The sequence below is a fragment of the Lepidochelys kempii genome, chromosome 2, assembly GCF_965140285.1.
Source record: "Lepidochelys kempii isolate rLepKem1 chromosome 2, rLepKem1.hap1, whole genome shotgun sequence".
NCBI classification, from domain to species: Eukaryota; Metazoa; Chordata; order Testudines; family Cheloniidae; genus Lepidochelys; species Lepidochelys kempii.
This window is the reverse complement of record NC_136381.1, coordinates 20,929,120-20,944,889: the sequence shown is the minus strand read 5'-3', so window position 1 is coordinate 20,944,889 and position 15,770 is coordinate 20,929,120. Positions and strand designations below refer to the sequence as shown.

At 43.6% G+C, this 15,770-nt stretch overlaps 1 long non-coding RNA gene across 2 annotated transcripts in view; it reads left to right on the top strand.

Annotated features, from left to right (window-relative positions):
* Positions 1–15,770, top strand: part of LOC140905846 (uncharacterized) — an 80,436-nt gene that overhangs the window by 53,136 nt on the left and 11,530 nt on the right. The gene's annotated exons all lie outside the window — the stretch shown is intronic.

Genomic DNA, 15,770 nt, shown 5'->3' with positions numbered 1-15,770 from the left:
AACAAATGCCAAGTGCTACAGCAGAGCCTGGTGCGGTGTGAAAAACATAAGGATCCTTCCATGTAAATCACACTTACCTGGAAACCCAGCCTGTCTGTTAGATTCACAGGGCTTGATTTTGATCTTGCCCTTGTGTAATTCCATTGGCTTCAGTGAGGAAACTCCAGGTTGATATTGCTGGAAGTGAGATCAGAACATGGCTCAGATTCTGGAGAAAGCAAGCTTTAATGTAAAAATGTCTAGCTCTTATGCCCATGAAGACAGTCTTCTGAATGTAATCCTTAGACAACTAATGCACACACAACTTCATTGGGAACCAAATAGGGTTTCTGCCCACACTAGAGTGTCACCCACTTTGTTGTTTCTCTAGGCCAAGATCATTGCATTCCTCCATTCCACCCTACCCTCCCATCTCCCTCTATTTCAGGGGCATACGAAAGAGTGAAGCCTGTATCATTTGTAACTGGTTAAAATATTTCCTTGCTTTCTGTCTGGAGAGAAGTCATTCAGGGTAACCATCTTTAAAATTCCAATGGGCAGAGCTGAGAATGGAATGTTATTTTGTGGAAGGTGTTAATGGCAATGACAATTGGAGAGCTGTGGTGAGTGTGCTAATCAGATGTCAGGGGTGTGGTGTGTCCCCCTTTTCCCCTTCTGGTTTTCTGATTTCCATTAAAATCAATGGGGTTGTTCTTATTGATACCTAAAACTTGAAATTTTGGAGTTGATCAGATGCTGTGTTCAAAAGTTATTGCGTTACATCCAGCTAGCCGGAGAGATGCCGTCAAGCTCAGTGTAGGACAGGGGTGGGAAAACTACGGCTCAGTTTAATCTGGCCCTTGAGTTCCCACTGGGGAGCGGGGTCTGGGGCTTGCCGTGCTCCCGCGCTCCAGCCAGGGACTGGGGTCAGATGCCGCTCCGCGCGCATGTAACGAGGCTCCTGAAAGCAGCAGTATGTCCCCCCTCCTGCTCCTACATTTAGGGGTAGCCAAGGGGCTCTGTGTGCTGCCCCTGCCCCAAGCATCACCCCTGCAGCTCCCAGTGGCCAGGAACTGTGGCTAATGGGAGCTGCAAGGGCGGTGTCTGTGGACGGGGCACCGCACAGAGCCGCCTGGCCGCACCTCTGCATAGGAGATGGAGAAGGGACATGCTGCTGCTTCTAGGAGCTGCTTGAGGTAAGTGCCACCCAGAGCCTGCACCCCTGACCTCCTCCCGCACCTCAGCCCCCTGCCCCAGCCTGGACCCCCCCCGCACCCTGAAATCCTCATTTCTGGCCCAACACCAAAGCCTGCACCCCCAGCAAGAGCCCTCATGCCCCCAAACATGTCCCAACCTCCTGCCCCAGCCCTGATCCCCCTCCCACTCTCTGAACCCGTTGGTCCCAGCCTGGAGCACCCTCCTACACCCTAAATCCCACATCCACAGCCCCACCCCACAGCCCACACCTCCAGCTGGCGCCCTCCCTTCCCCCCCCGCACCCCAACCCCCTGCCTCAGCCCAGAGCCCCCTCCCACACCCTGAACTCCTCATTTCTGGTTCCACCCAGAGCCCACATCCCCAGCCAGAGCCCTCACCCCGTCCCGCACCCCAACCCCCAATTTTGTGGGCATTCATGGCCACCATACAATTTCCTTACCCAGATGTGGCCCTCGGGCCAAAAAGTTTTCCCACCCCGGTGTAGGACCTCACTTTGCTCAGCTGACAACATACCTAACATAAACCCCAAAGAGAAGGAAATGCAAAGTTTAAGCCCCCTAAGAGTTCATTCCCCAATTCATTCCACCCACAGCACATCCCTTCCACACGGAATCACAATTACTGTATACCACAGACCACGCACCTCACCTCTGTGACTCCTTTTGCCTTTCTGCACAACACCCCTTCTCTCAGGTTTCTCCAAACTGTGGCTGTTTGGTGTTGTAGTTAGTTATGTTGAGTGAGGGTGCTCTGGTGAAGGATTGTGTACACAAGGGTGGTTAAAGGGGCTGATGGAAGCCTGGTGTACTGGTGTTGAGCTGTGGTGCACAATAGTTGTGGTAACAGTAAGGTGTATGTTTTGGATGGAAGAGTAGAGGGAATGTATTGTTAGGTGGCTTAACTTTTCATTCCTTGATTTCTGGGTTTGTGTCAGGCATGTTGTGCCTATAGCAATCCTAACTGCTTCACAATGATGCTTTCTGTTTATTCATTTGTGGAGGGGTGGGGACAGAGGTGGCATTAATGCTTAACTGCAAGTAGTTGTACAAAGGGGTGGAGGATGGACCAGGGGAGGTGGGGCTACTCCAGCTGCTGCGGGAGAATATTTTATCTATTAGCAGTTATTCATGAGCCCTTGGCTGGTGTAGGGTAAAATCTGACAGAAAAGTGTAGCTCATAATGAACAAGGTTTTATGTGGGCAGAGCTCGTAAGCCCATCAACCTTGCATATCCCGAGCCCAGCAGCTATTCAGGGTTGTGTGAACAGGGCATTAGATTTCAACTAATTAGAATAATGGCTAAAAATGACTCTTAAGCCAAACTTTTTGTTAAAAAAGGTCCCATTGCACCAGGCGTAGTCAGGATCCACCTCTCTACATAGTCTTTTGTTAGACAATCTTTTTGAGAAATCAATCAACCATGACAAGTGGGATGGTGAAAGACATATGTCATTTGGAGCGCAAATTCAAAGATTGACTATTTAAAAAATCTGAAAAGAAACTCAACAAAAACTGCCTAGAATACTAAAAGGGCAGAAACATTAACCCCGTGTGAAATTTCACATCAATAGGCCACCTACTTCAGAAAAGCAGGAACTTATGCCCCAGTTTAGAAGGCAGCCTCAAAGCACTGCCAGGCATCTTTAATATAACGGTAAAAACACCCGAGCCCTGTTTGCACTACTGCGTCCACTACTGCTGGCACCAGGAAAGCCGTACCCCTGGTGAATTAGGTGTCTGATGGCCGGTGGTATAGTTGCACTTGTTGAGTCAGTGGCAGAGTGCAGGGAAGTGGTAACTGTTAACTTCTGAATGGCCACAGCTATTCAGCTATTCAGAAGCAAACTTTGAAAAGTGGCCACTGCACTTGGTGCCCAGCTTGTGACACAGGGGACTGGATTCTTAGATGGCTGAGCTGTCCGATGCCTGCCACGGTTTCAATTACAGCTGCAGGCGCATGTCTGAAAATTGGGCTTTAGCCTGAGACAACTAAGCACATAAAAAACGGAGGCACCCAAACTAGAGACTATGGAAGGAAAGTTATTGTGATGTGTGATGAGGTGTCTACCCCACACAGGATTAGAAGGGCTTAAGGTGGCCGGGTAGGCCAATTAACTGCCCTGGCTGCAGCTGGAGGAAGAGCCAGGGAGCAGGGAGTTGATTAAAGGAGGCTCAGCTGGGCAGGAATGGGTGGGGCCTATAAAACTCAGGAGCTGAGGGCAGAATAAAGGCTGCTGGGAAAACCTGCAGGGAGGCAGGCAGCAGTCACTTCTTGGGAAGCAGGAGGAGTGTTTAGGGGCTGCAGAGAGGTAGTCTGAGGCCAGTCCCTGGAATGAGGGATGTGGTTTGGAGCTGGTATTCCCAGAGAAAGGGGATGGGGGACCAGAGAGTGTAGGAAGCAATCCAGGGAAGGAGCAGTGAGGGCTGACAGGGTAGAGCCCAGAACTGCTAAGCGGAGGGTCCCTGGACTGGAACCTGGAGTAGTGGATGAGCCTGGGTTCCCCTACTGGCCACTGGGGAAGTACAGGGCAGCACAGGAGAAGATGGCCTGGGGCTGTTTGCATAGAAGGACATTAGGGCAAGCCATGAAGGGAGAAATATGGATGGTGACCCGGCCGGAGAACTGAGTCATGAAGAGGGTGCTGCCATTCCTGGAATGAGGTAGGTCCACAGGGTGAGAGGAAGACAAGAGAGGCACCACCTGAAGAGGGCGCACCAACTGGTACAGCTAATCCCCAGGACGGCCAACGGGAGGTGCCACTGTGGTGAGTGGACCCTGTCATATGCTGAATGAAGAATTAGCTGAGAGCTGCTTTGGCCCAGTTTGTAATTCAGGAGAACTGGTGACTGACTCCACCATTTTGCTGCCTTGTGAAGCACCAGTCCACAGGGCAAATGTACCTTCATTTCCACTCCAGCACGATGCCAAGTACTGCAATACTGACATTTCAGTTTTCATACACTGCAGTAGGGATCTGCAGGGAAAGGCTTAAATAATCTATTAGATTAGAAACCACTGTCAAGCAGAGGAGAAGGATTTTTATTTTTTTCAAATGCTGTATCCCTTGAGTTGCTACGAGCAGCTTCCTCGCGGGCCACTGATACGACCTGAAGCTGGTATTACAATGAAAGGAAAGCCCTTCGATGTTGTACATGATATCAACAATCCTCAAACACTAAGCAGTGCAAAGTATTGTGTCTGCTTCTGGAGCGTCCTCGTTTCTCTTCTTTATTTAATTAGGGAAATAAATGCATCTCTCAGGTAACCTTGCAAATCACATGCAAATTCAATATATCAGCTCTCTCCTTGCTTCAGGGCTTTACCCAACAATCAATACAAGGGTAATACATTTGTGCAATGTTAGAGATATTTTTGAATAACACTTTGATATGTAGCATTAGGTTTTCAATTTAATCATCCTCATGCTCTCCTCTGCAGATGATGTGGCGAGGACCCTGAGCTTGGCAGACATCACAGTGTGGGGGAGTGCCAGCCTCAGAGCATGATTTCCCTTCCCTTGCCAATCTTGTGGATGTCCCTCCATGAATTCACTGTGGGTAGGGCAAGAAGGACCAGTCTAGGGTCTTCTGACTTCTCCAGACCTTCAAGCAAGCTGGGCACGAGTTACCGTTGACAGAATCTGCAGTAATTTTGGTGATTTCCCCTCCATGCCTTGAGGGGTGGCTCTAAGGGCATCTGTGGTTGAAGGATCAGCACGTGTGCTGCTTGAGGGCATGGTGAGGAATGGGAGGGTGGGCAGAATGGTGATGTGGAGCTCAGGGTAATTTTACAGGGGCTTGGAGCCTGTGTAGTGGCTTACACATACCCTCCTACTGCCATTTCTGCTGTCATGTAGGGGCTGTGGCAGAGCAAAGGAGGTGTGGCTTACTTACACCCTTTTGGACCCATGGGGCCACTGACAACTGGGGTAAGTTAGAGCAGCTTTCAGGCTGTTGTAACTTACCATGGGGAACCCCCTGTAGTATGTAGCCAGTGCAGGATCCAATAAGCACAAAGGTAAGCTGTGTGCCACATTTTCACCCCTACCCCAAGCTGTGCTACACACTCCCCCGTTCCTGCATTCCAGGGGCAAATCTGGAATGTCGTCAATGACACAGCAAATATCTGGGAAAGTGTGAGGAGACTTACAATTTCTATTGCAGCAGAACTTTCCATTCCTTGACAGTTGAGGAACTTTGCCTTCCCGTTTGGTTGATTCTATCAGAACAGCCTATGCAGTCTCACCTTTTCCAGCAGGTAAAGAGGTCAGTGTGTATGCCATTCAGCTTTCTAATAAGGAGAGCAGTGAGTGAAGGTGCCACAGTACCTTCATTCTTCACTTGCACTTCAAAAGCAGAGTGTGGAAAATCTTGAACATTTGCAGGCTGCAACCTACATCTGAAGGCCAGTTTTCTCCATGGGATGCTGCTTATTAAGGTTCTGCTGTTTAACACTGAACTCAGCTTGCTTTAAATAAGTTAGAGTGCTGGGGTAATGACTGTCCTGTCAAATACTTTATTCATTTGTTCATAATCAGTTGGACTATTGGTGGAGAGCAATAATGGAGATCTACTTGCAGTAATCCATGTCTCATGGCAGAAAGCACAGGTATGTATGTGACCTTTAATCAATTCAGTGGATTAAAAACTGGCTAACTGCTAGGTCTCAACATCTAATTGTAAATGGAGAATCATCACTGAGCAGGTATATTTCTATTGGGGTCCCAACAGGATCAGTTCTTGGCTCTAAGCTATTTAACATTTTTATTAATAACTTGGAAGAAAACATAAAATCATCATTATTCAAGTTTATAGATGACACACAGATAGAGGGAGTGCTAGATAAGAAAGAGGAGAGGTCACTGATATGGAGTAATGTGGGTCTCTTGGTAAACTGATCACAAGTAAACAATGTGCCTCTTAATAAGGCCAAATGTAAAGTCATACATCTAGGAACAAAGAACATAGGCCATACTTACAGAATGTGGGACTCTATCATGGGAAGCAGTGACTCTGAAAAGGACTTGTGGGCCATTTTGGATATTCATCTGAACATGAGGATCTAGTGTGATGCTGTAGCCACAAGGTTAATGCAGTCCTTGGATGCATGAATAGAGGAATATCAAGTAGGAATAGGGAGATTATATAAGCATTTGGCACTGGTGTGATCATTACTGGAATACTATGTCCAGTTCTGATTCCACAGTTCAAGAAGAATGTTGATAAATTGGAGAGGGTTCAGAGAAGAGCCATGAGAATGATTAAAGAATTGGTAAACAGGAAGTACTCAAGGAATTCAATATATTTAGCTTCTTAAAGAAAAGGTTAGGGGGTGACTTGATCAGTCTATAAGAACCTATGCGGGGAACAGAAATTTGATAATTGGTTGTTCTATTTAGCAGGCAAAGGTATAACAAGATCCATTGACTGGAAGTTGAAGCTAGACAAATTCAGATTAGAAATAAGGTGCATGTTTTTAACAGTTAAGGTGATTAACCACTGGAACAATTTATCAAGGATTGTGGTAGAGTCTTCATCACTGGCAATTTTAAAATCAAGATCAGATGTTTTTCTGAAAGATATGCTCTAGTTGAAACAGGAACTAATTCAGAGAAGTCCTGTGGTCTGTTACACAGAAGGTCAGATGAGATGATTACAGTGGTCCCTTCCAGCCTTCATAATCTATGGATCTATACATTTAGCCTTCTTTACAATTTCAGTTGGAACTTTGGAACTCTCTCCAATTCTTGCTGAACCTTCCAGGCTACTCACCTTTAAGCCCTTCCCACACTCTTTGATCTCTCTACGGAATTGGTAGGTCTCATCGTCTACTTGTTCTTTGGGCAATTTCCTGGCTACTTCGAGCACTTTCATATTCTTTCCAACAGCTCCCTGCTACATTCCTGGATCACCTTTCTGATGCTTCTGGCTCTTTGCAGTACTCCTTGGTCACCTGTGGAAATGATGTAATGACTTTCTCCATTCACCCAACTGCCCTTTTGGGCTGTTCCTGAAGCCTGTCTCTTGTAGGGTTTTTTGCATGCTGTTCTCTCTCCACAACCGTCCTTCCTTCCCTAGGTGTAGTCCTCAATCACTGAGATTTCTATGAAAGTATGTAAGGCTTCTTAAAACAAGGGAGGAGAAAAAAGCTGAAACTATTCATTAGTTTTGCAAACAAAACCAGGGAGAATCCACTGTTTTCCTCAACATGCCCCAGGGTCTTTGGAGATTGAACACCACATATATCTGGCTATTTGTTCTGTTATCCTTTGCAACATGGTTCAAAAATTCAGATGTGTAGTATTATTCTTTGGCCAACTTCCATTATATAGCAAATCTGTAGGATTGCTCATGGTTACAATGCTTCTCAACCACCAGATGGTATCCTTGACCAGCAGATGATGGAGCTCTTTCACTACTGAAAGTATTAGTCCTTCATTGAGCCTTGTGTCATGGAATCATAGAATCATAGAATATCAGGGTTGGAAGGGACCCCAGAAGGTCATCTAGTCCAACCCCCTGCTCGAAGCAGGACCAATTCCCAGTTAAATCATCCTTAATGTCAATGTCATCCTCAGTGTCAATCCCTTGCTGCTTGAGAAATGGAAACATTGCTGCTGTCCAAATATATGCTTAATGCCAAATCACCCATGCACTTTGCTTGGCATATTCTGAGAGCCATAGCCTAGATTTATCTTCATGATGAGGGGTTCTATCATGTATTGGCAATTAGTATGGTAAATGCTGTTTCTGAAAGTAGCATTGGAATACCAGCTCTTACCAGGAATTTATGTTCTTCTTTAGAGAGACAAGGTGGGTGAGATAACATCTTTTATTGTACCAACTTCTGTTGGTGAGAGAGACACGCTTTCGAGCTTACACAGAGCTCTTCTTCAGGTCTGGGAAATGTACTCAGAACATCTGTCTACACTGCAATTAAAATCCTGAGGCTGGTCTGTGACATCTGACTCAGGCTTGTGGTGCTCAGACAAAGTGGCTATTTAATTGCAATGTAGACATTCAGACTTGGGGTGCATCCTGAGTTCTGGGACCCTCCCACCTCACAGGGTCCCAGAGCCTGGGCCCCAACCCAAGCCCAAACATCTACACCACAATTAAACAGCTCCTTCGCCCAAGCCTCGCAAGACTGAGTCAGCTGGTGCAGGCCACACTGGTTTTTAATGGCAGTGTAGACATACCCAGAGTCACTGCTAAATACAAGGTAGAACAAGTTATTTAGCATGTATAGTTACACATTTCAAGGGACGATTCAAGGGAAACGGCCCATTGATACCCCTACAGGAAGGGGAAAAAAGGCAACGGTGGGGGGCCGGAGGAGGTTGTCAGTGGGTTATAGATTGTTGTAATAACATAGGAGCTGATCTGCCAATCTGACCTGGGGGAATATTCCTTCCCGACCCCAAATGTGATGGTCAGTTAGACCCTGAGCATGTGGGCAAGACCTACCAGGGAAATACTGGGGAAAGAATTCTTATTAGTAACTGAGGCCTGGTGTACACTAATGCGGTAACTCAATCTAAGCTACGCTACTTAATTTACGTGACTAACTTAACTGAAGTTGATGTAGCTAGATCCACTTACTGTGGTATCTACACCGCACTGTGTTGATGGGAGACGCTCTCCCACTGACATACCTTACGCTTCTCAGGGAGGTGGAGTAGAGAAATCAACAGGAGAGCGCTCTCCCATCAATTTAGCATGTCTTCACCAGACCCGCTAAATCAATGCTGCAGTATTGATTTCAGCAGCGCTGATTTAGCTCTGTAGTGAAGAAGTGCTTTAAGAGCCCTCCCCTGCCTTCCTTTCCCCCCCTGTGACTGAAGTGGTGTTAATGCATCACTTCACCTTGAAAGGTCCCTTGAAATATGTGTAAACTACCTATGCTAAACAATCTGTTTTGCCTGGTATTTTGCTGTGATACTCAGTACCTTTCTCAGGCCCGAAGAAGAGCTCTGTGTAAGCTCAAAAGCTTGTCTCTTTCACCAATAGGAATTGTTCCAATAAAAAAATATTACCTCACCCACCTTTTCTCTCGAATATCGTGGGATCAACACAGTGACAACACCACTGCATACACTGTTCTTTAATCTGTCATGATCATGATGACTGATACAAGTGCAATGTCATCTTGCATCTTGCAGAGACCGACTTTCTCCTCCTGCCCTCAACATGGGCTATACCTGATTTAATATTGCATTACTGCTGTGACTTATGTTTTCTGACCTATTGACATATCAAATAAGTTTTTTTCTTCCATCCTCTACATTACTCTTCACTTAACTGAGACAGTCGCTTTATTGAGACATATCCCAGGAAATAATTTAAATGTAAATAGTTATGGGTGGAATTTTCAAACACACATACATGAATTTGGAGCACAAATCCTATTGAAAATTGATTAGCCTTGTGCGCCTAAATCACTTAAGTACTTCTGGAAAGTCAACCCTATATTAATAATGAAAACGAATGGCAATGGCTACATTTTAATTGGGCGATAGGCCACTATTAGCATAAATTCAATTTACTAGGCATGCATTGAGTCAATTCCAAGGGTATGTATGGTATTTAAATAAGAGTTAAATAGGTATGAAATTCTAAGTTCTATTCTCACAACACTGAGGTTGCCAAATAAGATGTGAAGCAGAAGTGCAGAACATACCATTGCTCTTGGTTTTTATTCAGGACAAGATTTGAGTACTTTTTAAGCCTTTTCCAAGCTTTCTTTTCAAATGACCTTCCTTCCTAACTGGGGCAGCTGCTTTAACCAGGATAGGATGCTGGATTTATACCCTTGTGTATCAGCACACCCAGATCAGATAACATATGCCCATAGGTGATCTTAATTATTTTTAGTGTCTCTGCATCTCTACAAGGAAACTGAAAAAAGAAAACTTTTCCTCACTCAAATGTTGGAGTTACTGTCATAAATATAAAGGGAAGGGTAACCACCTTCCTGTATACAGTGCTATAAAATCTCTCCTGGCCAGAGGCAAAATCCTTTCGCCTGTAAAGGGTTAAGAAGGTAAGGTAACCTCGCTGGCACCTGACCCTAAATGACCAATGAGGGAACAAGATACTTTCAAATCTGTAAGGGGGAAAAAGTTTTTGTCTGTCTGTGTGATACCTTTGCCAGGAACAGATGAAGGATGCAAGCCTTCCAACTCCTGTAAAGTTAGTAAGTAATCTAGCTAGAAAATGCATTAGATTTCCTTTTGTTTTTTGGCTTGTAAAATTTGCTGTGCTGGAGGGAATGTGTATTCCTGTTTTTATGTCTTTTTGTAACTTAAGGTTTTGCCAAGAGGGATTCTCTGTTTTGAATCTGATTACCCTGTAAAGTATTTATCATCCTGATTTTACAGAGGTGATTCTTTTACCTTTTCTTTAAATAAAATTCTTCTTTTAAGAACCTGATTGATTTTTCATTGTTCTTAAGATCCAAGGGTGTGGGTCTGTGTTCACCCTTACCAATTGGTGAGGATATTATTATCAAGCCTTCCCCAGGAAAGGGGGTCTAGGGCTTGGGGGGATATTTTGGGGGAAGATGTCTCCAAGTGGTCTCTTTTCCTGTTTTGTATAAATTGCTTGGTGGTGGCAGCACACTGTTCAAGGACAAGGCAAAGTTTGTACCTTGGGGAAGTTTTTAGCCTAAGCTGGTAAGAATAAGCTTAGGGGGTCTTTCATGCAGGTCCCCACATCTGTACCCTAGAGTTCAGAGTGGGGAAGGAACTGTGACAGTTATAAAATTAGGGTATTTTATTTTACAAAACAAAACACCCTACCTAAGTGTCCCATTGATGGACATTTCCAAGGATTTTCATTATTGTGACTTTTATAGTTGATACGATTAAAAATTTTGTTATAAACACCTTGCTGTAGTATTTAAGTACATAAAAGACTGAGGGGATGTCTGTGTTGTGGTACAGAACTTGTTCTGCGAGCATCCGCTGTGATTGTTTGTTGTGACTCTGGCCTGATTCTGATTTCACACTAATTTAGTTAACTTGAGAAGAGTTCCTCCTGATTTTGTAAGTGAAAGGAGAATCAGGCCCATTGTATCTTACTCTGTGTAATGATGGGCTCTATCCCTCAACCTTTTGTGCAAGAAGACAACTTGCATGAGTATCAGACCCTATAGTTCTGAACTCTCTCTAAATTCCTTTGCAACATAAGAATGCCCATACTGGGTCAGACCAATGGTCCACCTAGCTCAGTATCTTGTCTTCTGACAGTGGTCAATGCCAAATGCATCAGAGCGAGTGAACAGACCAGGACAATTTATCGAGTGATCCACCTCCTGTCGTTCAATCCTAGCTTCTGACAGTCAGAGGTTTAGGGACACCAAAAGCATGGGGTTCCATCCCTGAACATTCTGGACCTATCCTTCATGAACTTTGTGATGCTGGCAAACCAGATGCCAGCTCATGCCTAGGCCTCAACACTGAGCAGTACATAGCTGGAAACCAATCTGGCTCCCCCATGTGTTAGTGTTATACCCCATAAGAACCCGTGGTCACCCAATGAAATTAATACAGTAGGTTTAAAATAAACAAAAGGAAGTACTTCTTTTATTACCTTTTGGGACCTAAGCTTGTAACTCATTTGTGTGTGTTTATTTACTTGCTTTATCCTTGTAAATAACTCTCATTTATTTTTCTTAATTAATAAATCTTTAGTTAATTTATTACAGGATTGGCTACAAGAGTTGTCTTTGATTTAGGATATAAAGTGCAATTGACCTAGGGTAAATGACTGGGAGTAACCTGAATGTTGTTGTGATTTTTGGTGTAAGGGACCATCTATCACAATGGCAAGCTTACCTAGGTGGCAAGGTAGATCAGAGTACCCAAGGGGACTGTCTGTGACTCCCTGTTAAGGCCCTTATAGTGCTTGAGGAGCTCACGCTTGATAATTGGGTGGTGAAATATAAGTATAGAACTCACGACCAGTTTGGGGAGTGTGCCTGCTTCTTAACAATCTGTCCTGAGGCTGGTACTCATGCTCCTGAGCCACTCCAGACAGCTTTACAAATTTATCTAATTCTTTTTTGAACCCAGTTATATTTTTGACCTTCACAACCTCCACTGGCAACGAGTTCCACAGGCTAACTGTGTGTTGTGTGAAGAAGTACTTCCTTTGGTTTTAAACCTGCTGCCTATTAATTTCATTGGGTGACCTCCAGTTTGTGTGTTATGTGAAGGGGTAAATAACACTTCCCTATTTACTTTTTCCACACTGATCATGGTTTTATAGACTTCTATCATATCCTCTCCTCAGTTGTCTCTTCCAGGCTGACCAGACCCAGTCTTTTTAATCTCTTCTCATATGGAAGCTGATGGGGTGACCAGAACTGAATGGAGCATTCAAGGTGTGAGCATACCATGGATTTATATAGTGGAATTATGATGTTTTCTGTCTTATTTCTCCTTTTTCCTAATGGTTCCTAACATTCTGTTAAGTTTTTTGACTGCTGCTACACATTGAGCAGATGTTTTCAGAGAACCAACCAGAATGACTCAAGATCTTTTTTTAGTGGCAACAGCTAATTTAGACCTCATCATTTTGTATGAATAGTTGGGATTACAATGCACAATACTTTGCATTTATCAATATTGACTTTTCTCTGCCATTTTCTTGCACAGTTTTGAGATTCCTTTGCAGTTCTTCACAGTCTGCTTTAGACTTAACTATCTTGAATCATTTTGTATCATTTGCAAACTTTGCCACCTCACTGTTCATCCCATTGTCTAGATCATTTATGAATATGTTGAGCAGCACTGGTCCCAGTACAGATCCTTGCGGTGGGCCCGGCTATACACCTCTCTCCACTGTGAAAACTGACCATTTACTCCTACCCTTTGTTTTCTATCTTTCAACCAGTTATGGATCCAGGAAAGGATCTTCCCTCTTATCCCATGACAGCTTATTTGGGTTTAGAGTCTTTTGTGAGGAACCTTGTCAAAGGCTGTCTGAAAGTCCAAGTACACTAAACTCACTGGATCCCCTTTGTCCACATGTTCGTTAATACATTCAAAAATTCTAATAGATTGGTGAAGCACAATTTCCCTTTACAAAAGCTGTGTTCACTCTTCTCCAACATATCGTATTCATGTCTGTCTCTGAGAATTCTGTTCTTTACTATAGTTTCAGACAATGTGTTTAGTACTGAAATTAGACTTACTGGCCTGTAATTGCCAGGATCACCTCAGGAGTCTTTTTAAAAAGTCAGCATCACGTTAACTATGCTCCAATAATCTGGTACAGAAGCTGATCTAAGTGATAGGTTACATACCAAAGTTCATAGTTCTGAAATTTCATATTTGAGTTTTTTCAGAACTCTTGAGTGAATACCATCTGCTCCTGGTGACTTATAACTACTTAATGTCTCAATTTGTTCCAAAACCACCTCTACTGACACCTCAGTCTGGGACAGTTCTTAAAGATTTGTCACCTAAAAAGAATGGCTCAGGTGTGGGAAGCTCCCTCACATTCTTTGCAGTGAAGACCAATGCAAAGAATTCATTTCGCTTCTCTGCAAAAACCTTCTCTGAGTGTTCCTTTAGCACCTCGATCATCCAGTGGCCTCAGTAATTGTTTGTCAGGCTTCCTGCTTCCGATGTACTTACATTTTTTTGCTGCTTGCTTTTGTCTTTTGTTAGTTGCTCTTAAAATTCTTTTTTTGGTGTGCCCAATTATACTTTTATTCTTGACTTGCCAGAGTTTCTATTCCTTTCTATTTTTTTCAGCAGGATTTGACTTCCAATGTTTAAAGGATGTCTTTTTGTCTCTAACTGCCTCTCTTACTCTGTTTAGCCATGGTGGCATTTTTTTGGTCCTCTTACTGTTTTTTTAAATTTTATTTGGGGTACATATATGGTGTGAACGTCTATTATGGAGTTTTTAAAAAAGTTTCCATGCTGCTTGCAGATATCTCACTCTTGTGACAATGCTACTGTGGTGGATTTCTTTAACATTTTCCCCCTACAAGGATGTTAAATTTAATTACATTATGGGCACTGTTAGTGAGAGGTTCAGCTATATTCACCTCTTGGATGAGACCCTGGGTGCCATTTAGGATTAAATCAAGAATTGCCTCTCGCCTTGTGGTTTCCAGAACTAGCTGCTCCAAGAAGCAATCATTGTGACTTGAAACACCTCCCACTTTATTCCAGTTCATCAAGTAAATTTCATTAAAGGACTGATTAACAACCCATCCCTTTTTCAGATCCTTAATGAAGATGTTACATAAGAATAGACCTAACAGCAATGCCTGCACCACCGCAATGTACATCTCCCCCCACAAATGGATACAATCAGTTAACATTTATTTCCAGTCCTCCGGCTGCTTCCTGTTCCCTATGACAGCTCCTGTTATCTAAGCTAATTTGAATTAATTTTTTTCAAGAAAGATTTCATGAGACCCTAAAAAATGCAGTAAGATTTGTAAAGACCAAGTCATGCTAAAAACATTCCATTACTTTTTCTAAAAGAACTATAATGTATTGATGCTGTAAGGGAAACAGTGGGGTGGGAACTGCTGGGGCAATTGTCCTGGGTGATCATTTCCCTGGTGGCTAAGGTCTTCTAGAAAGTGTGTGAGAGAGATGGACAAGTTCCTATAAGGTCATCTAGTCTGTCTGTCTGTCTATCAGCAGATATCACTGTAATATCTAAGCATCTAGACCATCACTTGCCAATTAAGTGTTGTTCTCTACTGTATATTTTCCAGTCCTTTGTGGAGTCTTGATTTCCATGTGTCAAGCAATAGGCTTCTAACACTTCCCTTAGTCTTGCATTAGAGAACTCTGTGTTTGAATTTTTTTCCTTATAGCATAATTTTTCCTTTGCTAAGCAGGGAAACAAAGGGATGGGAGTGAAACTGAAATGACTGGAGAGAGGCTGATTGACATGCAGACATTAAGAGTGAGGGAAGTGTGGGAGGGGAAGAGACTTGGAAAAGGAGGAATATGAGGGAAGACCTACTAATAGCTGGATGGGCACGTAAGACATCTGCAAAAATGAAACTCTCCCTCTAAAAATTTCCTGGGTCCTTTCTAGAAAGAGAATCTCACAAGAGAGGGAAAAGGAGATTCCCCCCATTTCAAAAATGAAGTGAACTCTCCAAAGAAGTAATTTCAATGGGCTACAGAAATTGAGACAAACCAATATGAAAAGGGGTGAAAAAAAGACAGACTGGTTAATCTTTGAGGCAGCAATCTTCAAAGGAGCCTCAGGGACCTGGATGCCTAGCTTCCACTGAATTTCAATGGAAGTATCTAACTCTCTTAGGTTCTTTTGAAAATTCTGGCCTGACAGGCCTTAGAAGAACAGAAGCTAGAAGCATGAAGCAGTGCATGCTAGTGTGGATAGGTGCATCAGTTAGTCCTGAAGTCAGTAGTACTAAACATAATAGTAATTATTTGCACTGTGGTAGCACCTAAGGGTCCCAATGATAGACAACTTCACACTATGCTAGACACTGTACAAACACATAAGAAAAGAGATGGTCCCTGCCTCATGGAGCTAATGTAAATGTCGTATTCATTGTATTCATTT